This window comes from Saccostrea echinata, unplaced genomic scaffold (assembly GCF_033153115.1).
Source record: "Saccostrea echinata isolate AGI-Se365-2 ecotype Australia unplaced genomic scaffold, CSIRO_AGI_Sech_v1 ptg000001l, whole genome shotgun sequence".
Classification (NCBI taxonomy): Eukaryota; Metazoa; Mollusca; class Bivalvia; order Ostreida; family Ostreidae; genus Saccostrea; species Saccostrea echinata.
Genome location: NW_026889750.1, coordinates 36,034,428 through 36,047,500, shown reverse-complemented (window position 1 = coordinate 36,047,500; position 13,073 = coordinate 36,034,428). Strand labels below are relative to the sequence as shown.

Here is a 13,073-nt window from a genome sequence, read left to right as displayed (position 1 = left end):
CCATATCACGTTGAAAGCACCGGTTCTCGTCCGATCACCGAAGTTAAGCAACGTCGAGCCTGGTTAGTACTTGGATGGGTGACCGCCTGGGAATACCAGGTGTCGTAGACTTTTTTTTCTTTTTCTCAGCACCCTAGATTTTTTTTCTATGTTGTCAGTGAGATTAATTTATATGTAACAGTTACAAGTATAAATCGATACATGTTTGTGAACAAAATGTAAGAAAGAAAGAAAAAAAAAAATCGTGAATCTCGTGCAGTCAAAGGGAGACAAGCATAACATCCTTTTCAGCACATGCTTTGTACAGCTTAATGAAATCTACATAGTTTAAAAAAAAAAAAAAATCTTCCACTGTTTAATAGTTAGTAAGAAACAAAATTAAAACATATTTGATTATTAATAAAATTTAATGAACAAATTATTTATTTACTTGCATGCAACATCTTTTTTTTCCAACACCACCCAGATAATTGAAAATAACGGAACATTTTCCGAGGGATAATTGTCAATCCAAGCTCAGCAATCATGGCACTTGGCACAACAGTTGAGACAGATAATAACTTGTTTATTCAGGCGACCGGTGTCGCATTAGAAAATGAAACGAGTTCCTCAATTAGCAGTGCCACTGTGCGCTATATAGCATGGCGTACGACAGGCAAGGGCATCACAAATCTTTACACTGCAAATCGAATACATTACCAAACTATTAGTGCTATTACAAGATGAGAGCTACCAAAGTTACCAGTTCCAGAAGGAATACCTTGGACAAGAGATTCTCCTTGATGGACAGCGAGCGTCGTTTCAAGAGAGCCTGCGAGCAGATTGTCCAGCTCAATTACAAGATGTCTGACCTACAGTCCAGATATAGCAAAGCCAAGAATGAAAATCACCGATCCTTCAGATATAGCCTCAGACTAAGACTTGCTGTCGTCGAGGGCCTCAGAAACATGTACTATGACTACGCTCACAACAAAGCCCAGACTGTTGCAGATCTACGGCGTGAAATGTTTGGAGAAGATGTACAGATCATCTCCGACGACATGTCAGACTTCGGATCAGATGAGGAGTACTGAGCAGTTTCTACAGAATAAAACATAACTGCAAAGGCTCTTTTTAGAGCCATTCAAATTTTTCGAAAAGATGCCTTTACATACAGCGTTTATTGAAACGTTCACAAAAAGTTCACAAACAAAGCATCAACCAACGCCCCCCCCCCCTCCCCCCGAAAAAATACACATAAACAAACACGTATATACAAACATACACACAAACAAACACTAAAATATTTTTTCATAGTTATTAATTATCAATAAATATTTATACATATACGCCCCTTACATTCCGCCACCTTCTTTTTCTATGCATCAACAGGTGCCCCCCGCTCCCGATTATAACAACAAACTGAACAATTGACATTACTCTATAAGTATTAATAAATACATAATTGGGGAAAAAAAGAGAAGCAAATTATTACCAGTTCAATTCCCACCTTGTACGTGTTTTTTTTTTTTGTTTTTTTAAATTCGTTTACAGATAAAGTCGGGAAATAAACACCACATACTTGTCTACGGCCATATCACGTTGAAAGCACCGGTTCTCGTCCGATCACCGAAGTTAAGCAACGTCGAGCCTGGTTAGTACTTGGATGGGTGACCGCCTGGGAATACCAGGTGTCGTAGACTTTTTTTTCTTTTTCTCAGCACCCTAGATTTTTTTTCTATGTTGTCAGTGAGATTAATTTATATGTAACAGTTACAAGTATAAATCGATACATGTTTGTGAACAAAATGTAAGAAAGAAAGAAAAAAAAAAATCGTGAATCTCGTGCAGTCAAAGGGAGACAAGCATAACATCCTTTTCAGCACATGCTTTGTACAGCTTAATGAAATCTACATAGTTTAAAAAAAAAAAAAAATCTTCCACTGTTTAATAGTTAGTAAGAAACAAAATTAAAACATATTTGATTATTAATAAAATTTAATGAACAAATTATTTATTTACTTGCATGCAACATCTTTTTTTTCCAACACCACCCAGATAATTGAAAATAACGGAACATTTTCCGAGGGATAATTGTCAATCCAAGCTCAGCAATCATGGCACTTGGCACAACAGTTGAGACAGATAATAACTTGTTTATTCAGGCGACCGGTGTCGCATTAGAAAATGAAACGAGTTCCTCAATTAGCAGTGCCACTGTGCGCTATATAGCATGGCGTACGACAGGCAAGGGCATCACAAATCTTTACACTGCAAATCGAATACATTACCAAACTATTAGTGCTATTACAAGATGAGAGCTACCAAAGTTACCAGTTCCAGAAGGAATACCTTGGACAAGAGATTCTCCTTGATGGACAGCGAGCGTCGTTTCAAGAGAGCCTGCGAGCAGATTGTCCAGCTCAATTACAAGATGTCTGACCTACAGTCCAGATATAGCAAAGCCAAGAATGAAAATCACCGATCCTTCAGATATAGCCTCAGACTAAGACTTGCTGTCGTCGAGGGCCTCAGAAACATGTACTATGACTACGCTCACAACAAAGCCCAGACTGTTGCAGATCTACGGCGTGAAATGTTTGGAGAAGATGTACAGATCATCTCCGACGACATGTCAGACTTCGGATCAGATGAGGAGTACTGAGCAGTTTCTACAGAATAAAACATAACTGCAAAGGCTCTTTTTAGAGCCATTCAAATTTTTCGAAAAGATGCCTTTACATACAGCGTTTATTGAAACGTTCACAAAAAGTTCACAAACAAAGCATCAACCAACGCCCCCCCCCCCTCCCCCCGAAAAAATACACATAAACAAACACGTATATACAAACATACACACAAACAAACACTAAAATATTTTTTCATAGTTATTAATTATCAATAAATATTTATACATATACGCCCCTTACATTCCGCCACCTTCTTTTTCTATGCATCAACAGGTGCCCCCCGCTCCCGATTATAACAACAAACTGAACAATTGACATTACTCTATAAGTATTAATAAATACATAATTGGGGAAAAAAAGAGAAGCAAATTATTACCAGTTCAATTCCCACCTTGTACGTGTTTTTTTTTTTTGTTTTTTTAAATTCGTTTACAGATAAAGTCGGGAAATAAACACCACATACTTGTCTACGGCCATATCACGTTGAAAGCACCGGTTCTCGTCCGATCACCGAAGTTAAGCAACGTCGAGCCTGGTTAGTACTTGGATGGGTGACCGCCTGGGAATACCAGGTGTCGTAGACTTTTTTTTCTTTTTCTCAGCACCCTAGATTTTTTTTCTATGTTGTCAGTGAGATTAATTTATATGTAACAGTTACAAGTATAAATCGATACATGTTTGTGAACAAAATGTAAGAAAGAAAGAAAAAAAAAAATCGTGAATCTCGTGCAGTCAAAGGGAGACAAGCATAACATCCTTTTCAGCACATGCTTTGTACAGCTTAATGAAATCTACATAGTTTAAAAAAAAAAAAAAATCTTCCACTGTTTAATAGTTAGTAAGAAACAAAATTAAAACATATTTGATTATTAATAAAATTTAATGAACAAATTATTTATTTACTTGCATGCAACATCTTTTTTTTCCAACACCACCCAGATAATTGAAAATAACGGAACATTTTCCGAGGGATAATTGTCAATCCAAGCTCAGCAATCATGGCACTTGGCACAACAGTTGAGACAGATAATAACTTGTTTATTCAGGCGACCGGTGTCGCATTAGAAAATGAAACGAGTTCCTCAATTAGCAGTGCCACTGTGCGCTATATAGCATGGCGTACGACAGGCAAGGGCATCACAAATCTTTACACTGCAAATCGAATACATTACCAAACTATTAGTGCTATTACAAGATGAGAGCTACCAAAGTTACCAGTTCCAGAAGGAATACCTTGGACAAGAGATTCTCCTTGATGGACAGCGAGCGTCGTTTCAAGAGAGCCTGCGAGCAGATTGTCCAGCTCAATTACAAGATGTCTGACCTACAGTCCAGATATAGCAAAGCCAAGAATGAAAATCACCGATCCTTCAGATATAGCCTCAGACTAAGACTTGCTGTCGTCGAGGGCCTCAGAAACATGTACTATGACTACGCTCACAACAAAGCCCAGACTGTTGCAGATCTACGGCGTGAAATGTTTGGAGAAGATGTACAGATCATCTCCGACGACATGTCAGACTTCGGATCAGATGAGGAGTACTGAGCAGTTTCTACAGAATAAAACATAACTGCAAAGGCTCTTTTTAGAGCCATTCAAATTTTTCGAAAAGATGCCTTTACATACAGCGTTTATTGAAACGTTCACAAAAAGTTCACAAACAAAGCATCAACCAACGCCCCCCCCCCCTCCCCCCGAAAAAATACACATAAACAAACACGTATATACAAACATACACACAAACAAACACTAAAATATTTTTTCATAGTTATTAATTATCAATAAATATTTATACATATACGCCCCTTACATTCCGCCACCTTCTTTTTCTATGCATCAACAGGTGCCCCCCGCTCCCGATTATAACAACAAACTGAACAATTGACATTACTCTATAAGTATTAATAAATACATAATTGGGGAAAAAAAGAGAAGCAAATTATTACCAGTTCAATTCCCACCTTGTACGTGTTTTTTTTTTTTGTTTTTTTAAATTCGTTTACAGATAAAGTCGGGAAATAAACACCACATACTTGTCTACGGCCATATCACGTTGAAAGCACCGGTTCTCGTCCGATCACCGAAGTTAAGCAACGTCGAGCCTGGTTAGTACTTGGATGGGTGACCGCCTGGGAATACCAGGTGTCGTAGACTTTTTTTTCTTTTTCTCAGCACCCTAGATTTTTTTTCTATGTTGTCAGTGAGATTAATTTATATGTAACAGTTACAAGTATAAATCGATACATGTTTGTGAACAAAATGTAAGAAAGAAAGAAAAAAAAAAATCGTGAATCTCGTGCAGTCAAAGGGAGACAAGCATAACATCCTTTTCAGCACATGCTTTGTACAGCTTAATGAAATCTACATAGTTTAAAAAAAAAAAAAAATCTTCCACTGTTTAATAGTTAGTAAGAAACAAAATTAAAACATATTTGATTATTAATAAAATTTAATGAACAAATTATTTATTTACTTGCATGCAACATCTTTTTTTTCCAACACCACCCAGATAATTGAAAATAACGGAACATTTTCCGAGGGATAATTGTCAATCCAAGCTCAGCAATCATGGCACTTGGCACAACAGTTGAGACAGATAATAACTTGTTTATTCAGGCGACCGGTGTCGCATTAGAAAATGAAACGAGTTCCTCAATTAGCAGTGCCACTGTGCGCTATATAGCATGGCGTACGACAGGCAAGGGCATCACAAATCTTTACACTGCAAATCGAATACATTACCAAACTATTAGTGCTATTACAAGATGAGAGCTACCAAAGTTACCAGTTCCAGAAGGAATACCTTGGACAAGAGATTCTCCTTGATGGACAGCGAGCGTCGTTTCAAGAGAGCCTGCGAGCAGATTGTCCAGCTCAATTACAAGATGTCTGACCTACAGTCCAGATATAGCAAAGCCAAGAATGAAAATCACCGATCCTTCAGATATAGCCTCAGACTAAGACTTGCTGTCGTCGAGGGCCTCAGAAACATGTACTATGACTACGCTCACAACAAAGCCCAGACTGTTGCAGATCTACGGCGTGAAATGTTTGGAGAAGATGTACAGATCATCTCCGACGACATGTCAGACTTCGGATCAGATGAGGAGTACTGAGCAGTTTCTACAGAATAAAACATAACTGCAAAGGCTCTTTTTAGAGCCATTCAAATTTTTCGAAAAGATGCCTTTACATACAGCGTTTATTGAAACGTTCACAAAAAGTTCACAAACAAAGCATCAACCAACGCCCCCCCCCCCTCCCCCCGAAAAAATACACATAAACAAACACGTATATACAAACATACACACAAACAAACACTAAAATATTTTTTCATAGTTATTAATTATCAATAAATATTTATACATATACGCCCCTTACATTCCGCCACCTTCTTTTTCTATGCATCAACAGGTGCCCCCCGCTCCCGATTATAACAACAAACTGAACAATTGACATTACTCTATAAGTATTAATAAATACATAATTGGGGAAAAAAAGAGAAGCAAATTATTACCAGTTCAATTCCCACCTTGTACGTGTTTTTTTTTTTTGTTTTTTTAAATTCGTTTACAGATAAAGTCGGGAAATAAACACCACATACTTGTCTACGGCCATATCACGTTGAAAGCACCGGTTCTCGTCCGATCACCGAAGTTAAGCAACGTCGAGCCTGGTTAGTACTTGGATGGGTGACCGCCTGGGAATACCAGGTGTCGTAGACTTTTTTTTCTTTTTCTCAGCACCCTAGATTTTTTTTCTATGTTGTCAGTGAGATTAATTTATATGTAACAGTTACAAGTATAAATCGATACATGTTTGTGAACAAAATGTAAGAAAGAAAGAAAAAAAAAAATCGTGAATCTCGTGCAGTCAAAGGGAGACAAGCATAACATCCTTTTCAGCACATGCTTTGTACAGCTTAATGAAATCTACATAGTTTAAAAAAAAAAAAAAATCTTCCACTGTTTAATAGTTAGTAAGAAACAAAATTAAAACATATTTGATTATTAATAAAATTTAATGAACAAATTATTTATTTACTTGCATGCAACATCTTTTTTTTCCAACACCACCCAGATAATTGAAAATAACGGAACATTTTCCGAGGGATAATTGTCAATCCAAGCTCAGCAATCATGGCACTTGGCACAACAGTTGAGACAGATAATAACTTGTTTATTCAGGCGACCGGTGTCGCATTAGAAAATGAAACGAGTTCCTCAATTAGCAGTGCCACTGTGCGCTATATAGCATGGCGTACGACAGGCAAGGGCATCACAAATCTTTACACTGCAAATCGAATACATTACCAAACTATTAGTGCTATTACAAGATGAGAGCTACCAAAGTTACCAGTTCCAGAAGGAATACCTTGGACAAGAGATTCTCCTTGATGGACAGCGAGCGTCGTTTCAAGAGAGCCTGCGAGCAGATTGTCCAGCTCAATTACAAGATGTCTGACCTACAGTCCAGATATAGCAAAGCCAAGAATGAAAATCACCGATCCTTCAGATATAGCCTCAGACTAAGACTTGCTGTCGTCGAGGGCCTCAGAAACATGTACTATGACTACGCTCACAACAAAGCCCAGACTGTTGCAGATCTACGGCGTGAAATGTTTGGAGAAGATGTACAGATCATCTCCGACGACATGTCAGACTTCGGATCAGATGAGGAGTACTGAGCAGTTTCTACAGAATAAAACATAACTGCAAAGGCTCTTTTTAGAGCCATTCAAATTTTTCGAAAAGATGCCTTTACATACAGCGTTTATTGAAACGTTCACAAAAAGTTCACAAACAAAGCATCAACCAACGCCCCCCCCCCCTCCCCCCGAAAAAATACACATAAACAAACACGTATATACAAACATACACACAAACAAACACTAAAATATTTTTTCATAGTTATTAATTATCAATAAATATTTATACATATACGCCCCTTACATTCCGCCACCTTCTTTTTCTATGCATCAACAGGTGCCCCCCGCTCCCGATTATAACAACAAACTGAACAATTGACATTACTCTATAAGTATTAATAAATACATAATTGGGGAAAAAAAGAGAAGCAAATTATTACCAGTTCAATTCCCACCTTGTACGTGTTTTTTTTTTTTGTTTTTTTAAATTCGTTTACAGATAAAGTCGGGAAATAAACACCACATACTTGTCTACGGCCATATCACGTTGAAAGCACCGGTTCTCGTCCGATCACCGAAGTTAAGCAACGTCGAGCCTGGTTAGTACTTGGATGGGTGACCGCCTGGGAATACCAGGTGTCGTAGACTTTTTTTTCTTTTTCTCAGCACCCTAGATTTTTTTTCTATGTTGTCAGTGAGATTAATTTATATGTAACAGTTACAAGTATAAATCGATACATGTTTGTGAACAAAATGTAAGAAAGAAAGAAAAAAAAAAATCGTGAATCTCGTGCAGTCAAAGGGAGACAAGCATAACATCCTTTTCAGCACATGCTTTGTACAGCTTAATGAAATCTACATAGTTTAAAAAAAAAAAAAAATCTTCCACTGTTTAATAGTTAGTAAGAAACAAAATTAAAACATATTTGATTATTAATAAAATTTAATGAACATACGCGTAGTAGTTATATAAATTTTTTAAGTAATACTTTTAATCTACTTTCATCGTCAGATGGCATTGATGATGACGTATCTAATTCTCTACTATCTTGATCAAGCTGATGACGCCACCACTATTTATAGAATGCAAAAGCACTCATGATTTGGAATTGGCGATCTTGATTTGATGCTTCAAGGCTTGGGTAAGATTAATGATATTGGAAAGGTAAGTGCCCTATTGTATTTCCCTCTCTTTCCCCCCTCCCCCACTCTCTCTCTCCCTCAGTGTGCGTATATCGAATATTATGCTTTGGAAAATATGTAAGAAAGTGCTCTGTGAATACTTGTGACAGTGTACTGAATTTTACACACTTCATAGGTTTATGTATATTTTTGATTGCAGTTTTTATCTTTTACCATACTCATAATTATATTAGTTCAACCCGTCCGATCTTTGTCAATCTTCCTGGCAGAGTTGTCGTTCGTTCCTCTTTCAGACACTTCTGCAATGGGGCTCTCGTTCAAGATTTTAGACATACAGTAAAACATGATATTTCAGGGATAATTTATATTAATAGTTATAGATCTATTTAGTTATCTACCTAAAAAGGATAAAATTGATCTGTAACATTGAATTATAGTCATGTGGGATCCATTAAAGGGGGTGTTAATACCCGCTTAAAAAAATTTTGAAGGCAAATTAAAAAAAAAAAAAATAAAAAAAAAAACAAACAAACCCCCATCTAATCAACTTCTCTAAAACCCGAAAATCCTATTGCATGGGATGGAGGATGGGGGTTTTGGTGGCGAAAAGTTAGTAAGACAAGTTGTTTTGACCTCCTTGCCATTTTACTGGGGGGTCAGCTTTATTTCTAGGGGGTGCAAGGTCATTTCTGCTTAGTTTATGTTAACAAGTTAATTCAGAAAATTTGTGCCCCCTCCCCCGGTTAAAGGAAGAAAAACCAAGAGGGTGGAAGAACGGGGGGAAAAATTGCAGATGGGGGAAAAAAGTCAACCTTGACCTTTCAGATTTTGGCCTTGTAGTCAATAGGAGTATTTTTAATGATGAAGAAATTCATGACCAAAAGTTTCATCGCTAAAGCTTACAGACAAACTATAATTATTATCTGGAAACTATATATACAATATATATTTCTGACCTTGACATTTGACATTTAAACCTTAAAGTCAGTATGGGGTTTTTTAAGGCCATGGTGAGTTGTGATATAAAGTTTCATTGGAAAATTTCAAAGACTTTTTTTTCAGATATAGCTTCGGGAAAATGTGTTAAGACACAGACAGAATGTATGAATATCAACTTGACCTCTGATCTTTTGACATCAAAATGGATAGGGTTCTTTTTTAGGACAAGGGGAGTTGTGAAACTAAATTTTATCGAAGAAAACTCAAAGAAAAATAATCATCTGGAAAATGCTTTTTGCAATGTAAGAATTCATGACTTTTGACCTTTTGACCTCAAAATCAAAAGGGGTCCTCTTTAGGCCATAAGGGGTTGTGATATATAATTTCATTGCAAAAGCTCAAAGAGTTTTTAAGATATCGTTCAAAAAACTAAACTGTTACACAAAACAGAAAATGCATGAAATTAAGACCTTGACTTCTGACCTTTTGATCTCAAAATTGATAGGATCTTCCTTACGTCATGGGGAGTTGTGGTATTAAATTTCATTTAGAAAAACTCAAAGAAAACTAAGTTATCATTTGGAAAATGTTATTTGTAAATGTATAATTTTTTTCATTGTCCTTTGAACTTTTGACCTCAAAATCAAGAGGGGTCTTTTTTATGCCATAAGAAGCTGTGATGTGAAATTTCATAACAAAAGCTCAAAGACTTTTCAAAATATTGCCCAAATGTACACACACACAGAATGAATGAATTTATGACCTTGACCTCAAAATCAAAAGGAGTCTTTTTTGACCATAGGGAGTTGTTGTATAGAAATTCATTTCAAAAGCCTAATGGATTCTTGAAATATCGTCTGGAAATCAAAGTGTTACACGCAGACAGAACGACAGACAGACAGCTAGACAGACGGACGTCTGGACGTCTGAACAGACAGACCCGAATTAATATCCCCCTCTTTCAGTGAAAGCGGAGGACAGTAACTCTGAAATTCCTGGATCATGCTTATCACTGTGATAATTATGTAAGCCAATAACAGAGGTGAATGTATGAACCGCTGGTAGAGTTTCGATCTTCGTTTATAGTTTGAGGATATTCGAACTACCGTTCGAAAAAAAAAAAACGAAAAATAAGGTTTTCTTAAAAAGTTTTAATTGAATCCAATTATGTCATTCGTTTTAAGCCTTTTCCAAAAGCGACATTCTCTGGCATGGTCAGAAAATGTAGCTTTGTAAATTGAAATAGACAGTGCATATGGAAACATGAAATTCAATTTAAAGTTTGAGGATACAGTGAGATGGTAAATATTTACTTAATTCTATACAGATCTGATTTGATTTGAGGCGTACAGACGGAGTCCAAACTATTTACAATTATAACAGACCAGGTTGGATTTCATGTACTCTTTTAAGTTGATATCGGAGAAACGGAATCACTTCTAGATCTTATAGTACGTGCTCATTTTATCTACCAAAGCGAAGCAGTAATCGGCGGATATTTGATTCATCAAATTTGGAGTATTTGTTTTTGATATAGTCTTCGTAAGTCATTTGATAGGGTCGTTGATTCTGTGTGTACTTGATGGGTCTGTTGCTTATGTTGGAGAGTGCTTTAGACAGCACACTCAACTCATTCCGCACAGACAACAGTTTCTCCCTCTTGTCCTGTGGAAACGTTGATTCGTATTTGAAAGATTCCTGACTCTTAATGTCTCCACTATCTACGTCACTTTGGGGGTAACCCACTTTTCCGACTTCGTAAAAACCCGCACACCCGGTACATAAGATGATGAGAATGAAAACCAACAGAGTCATGTTAAATTCCCTGAAATTAAAATACATGATAATTCATTTTAAAATGTAGTTTGATTAATACGCCTGATGCGTTGATGGTACACCTGACAATATTTTATCGCATTATGTTGAAGCAGTGCATTTTTACTGTTTCCAAGTGCATAATACACCCATATGGGTCAAGCAATACAATCCATAATTAAAAAAAAAAAAAAAACAAAAACAAAGGACAATGAATGTATTTATCATAACAAAAATTGCATTAAAATAAGAATGTAACATATTTTGATGTATTTGCACTATTCGGCTGAGAGAGATAACAGACACGAAGCTCTGAAGATAAAAAAAAAAATAAACATAAATGCTGGCCACTAGGGTTTGACCTTTTCACCTGGACGGTTCCAAGAAAATGATACATTATAGATTGGAATGCGCTTTGTTACTTGTTTATCAAAAGATGTATTTGGTAAGGAGAAAAGAGCAACCAATAGTATTGAGGTGACCAGAGGTCAGTTGTTAGTATAAATTAGCTACAACAAAGAATATTTAAAAATTATGCAAAAGATAGAAAATGATTTTTAAAGTGCATTAGGAAACTAAAGAGTGTTGGAGGACAGAATAATGGTAACTGAAATTCAAACTAAAATTTAAAGTAATTATGGCAAATTTCGAGGGAGTTACAAATATGGAGATGTAAAACTACAAGGGTACACCTGGTATAAAATGAGCGGACGGCCAGACGCATTCAGTCAGAAACTGGATTGTGTCTGTCTCTGCTTGCATTTTATACGGGTGAGATCATTTTGTAGACTTGCGCGTTTTTATAAAACTTAAGTAAATTTTCAGATGGCTAATTTTATTTACAGGTTTAAATATTTAGATTATAAGTGGTAATGTTTATTATAATGTTTAGTATCTTGTGTAAAAATATTTATTGTAATCATTAATAGAAAAAAATGGATTGTTTAATTTAATAAAGTCAGAAACTGGATTGTGTCTGTCTCTGCTTGCATTTTATACAGGTTGGGTAACAGTGCCACACCTTAACACCTGTGAGCCGCTCTGGTGAGGGAAGGTCCTCAGATTTAGAGGGAAATTGGAAGCGTAATATACAAGGGTCATTTCGCAGACATAAAAAGTTGACTTGGGTCACTTCGACCAAGCTCAAAGATTATAAGAGTTATTCCACTTGGTGCGTCCTCTCACTTGCATAGCCAAAGATCCCGGGTTATACAAACAAATGCATGATCGGCCCAATGTCATTCGGGACTCTGCCTCCTCAAACTTCAGTGGTTGAGGTACAGAAAATAAGAACCATTAGGCTGGAGTCCGGAATGAGGTTGACCCGGTTATGATAAGTGGTGGGAATCCTCTTTATGGAAAACTTACCTGTTCCAAAGACTGAAACACCATTACAGCGTTTGCAACGAATAGTTGGACTTGGGTCATCATTTTCCCCTGAAACATTTGTTCAACCAGATTTGGATGACAGTGAAATTTTGTTTAATCCAAGTACATATCAGCCAAGTGTCATTTCCTCTGGAGCTCTAAGAAAAGAAACTACCAACGCATTAACTCCTGACGAAGAAAACCAAACGGACCAGGATTTACAAACTAATTTATTCTTTGAGGACAATTTTGAAACTACAGATATTGCGGATATTACACCGCCACATTTATTTAACGAAAATTTAAGCGTTAGACATCCAAGGACCCCAGAAACAGCGGATCCAAAATTTTTGGACAAGTTCCCAGGAACCTGGAACCAGCTAAGTGACAGTGTCGCTGGAACATTTCCAGACAGGAACTTTGGACAGTTCTTCAAGTCGCCCCCCAGACGTGGATTAGACGACAATCCCACTGGTAATTGGGACAGAGA

General features: G+C 36.7%; 6 non-coding genes across 6 annotated transcripts in view; all 6 read left to right on the top strand.

The window, feature by feature from the left end:
• LOC133198643 (5S ribosomal RNA) overlaps positions 1–111 on the top strand; it is a 119-nt gene extending 8 nt beyond the window's left edge. The window contains exon 1 of the ribosomal RNA XR_009722527.1: positions 1–111. This exon is cut by the window's left edge and continues 8 nt beyond it. This is a non-coding gene — a ribosomal RNA (5S ribosomal RNA).
• Positions 112–1,563: 1,452 nt separating this feature from the next.
• On the top strand, positions 1,564–1,682 carry LOC133199225 (5S ribosomal RNA). Its single transcript, XR_009722766.1, has one exon. It is a non-coding gene; the product is annotated as a 5S ribosomal RNA (ribosomal RNA).
• A 1,452-nt stretch (positions 1,683–3,134) lies between these two features.
• On the top strand, positions 3,135–3,253 carry LOC133199148 (5S ribosomal RNA). The gene has a single exon (XR_009722753.1). It is a non-coding gene; the product is annotated as a 5S ribosomal RNA (ribosomal RNA).
• Positions 3,254–4,705: 1,452 nt separating this feature from the next.
• On the top strand, positions 4,706–4,824 carry LOC133199066 (5S ribosomal RNA). Its single transcript, XR_009722741.1, has one exon. It is a non-coding gene; the product is annotated as a 5S ribosomal RNA (ribosomal RNA).
• A 1,452-nt stretch (positions 4,825–6,276) lies between these two features.
• On the top strand, positions 6,277–6,395 carry LOC133198994 (5S ribosomal RNA). The gene has a single exon (XR_009722709.1). It is a non-coding gene; the product is annotated as a 5S ribosomal RNA (ribosomal RNA).
• Positions 6,396–7,847: 1,452 nt separating this feature from the next.
• LOC133198598 (5S ribosomal RNA) lies at positions 7,848–7,966 on the top strand. The gene has a single exon (XR_009722510.1). It is a non-coding gene; the product is annotated as a 5S ribosomal RNA (ribosomal RNA).
• The last annotated feature ends 5,107 nt before the right edge of the window (positions 7,967–13,073 follow it).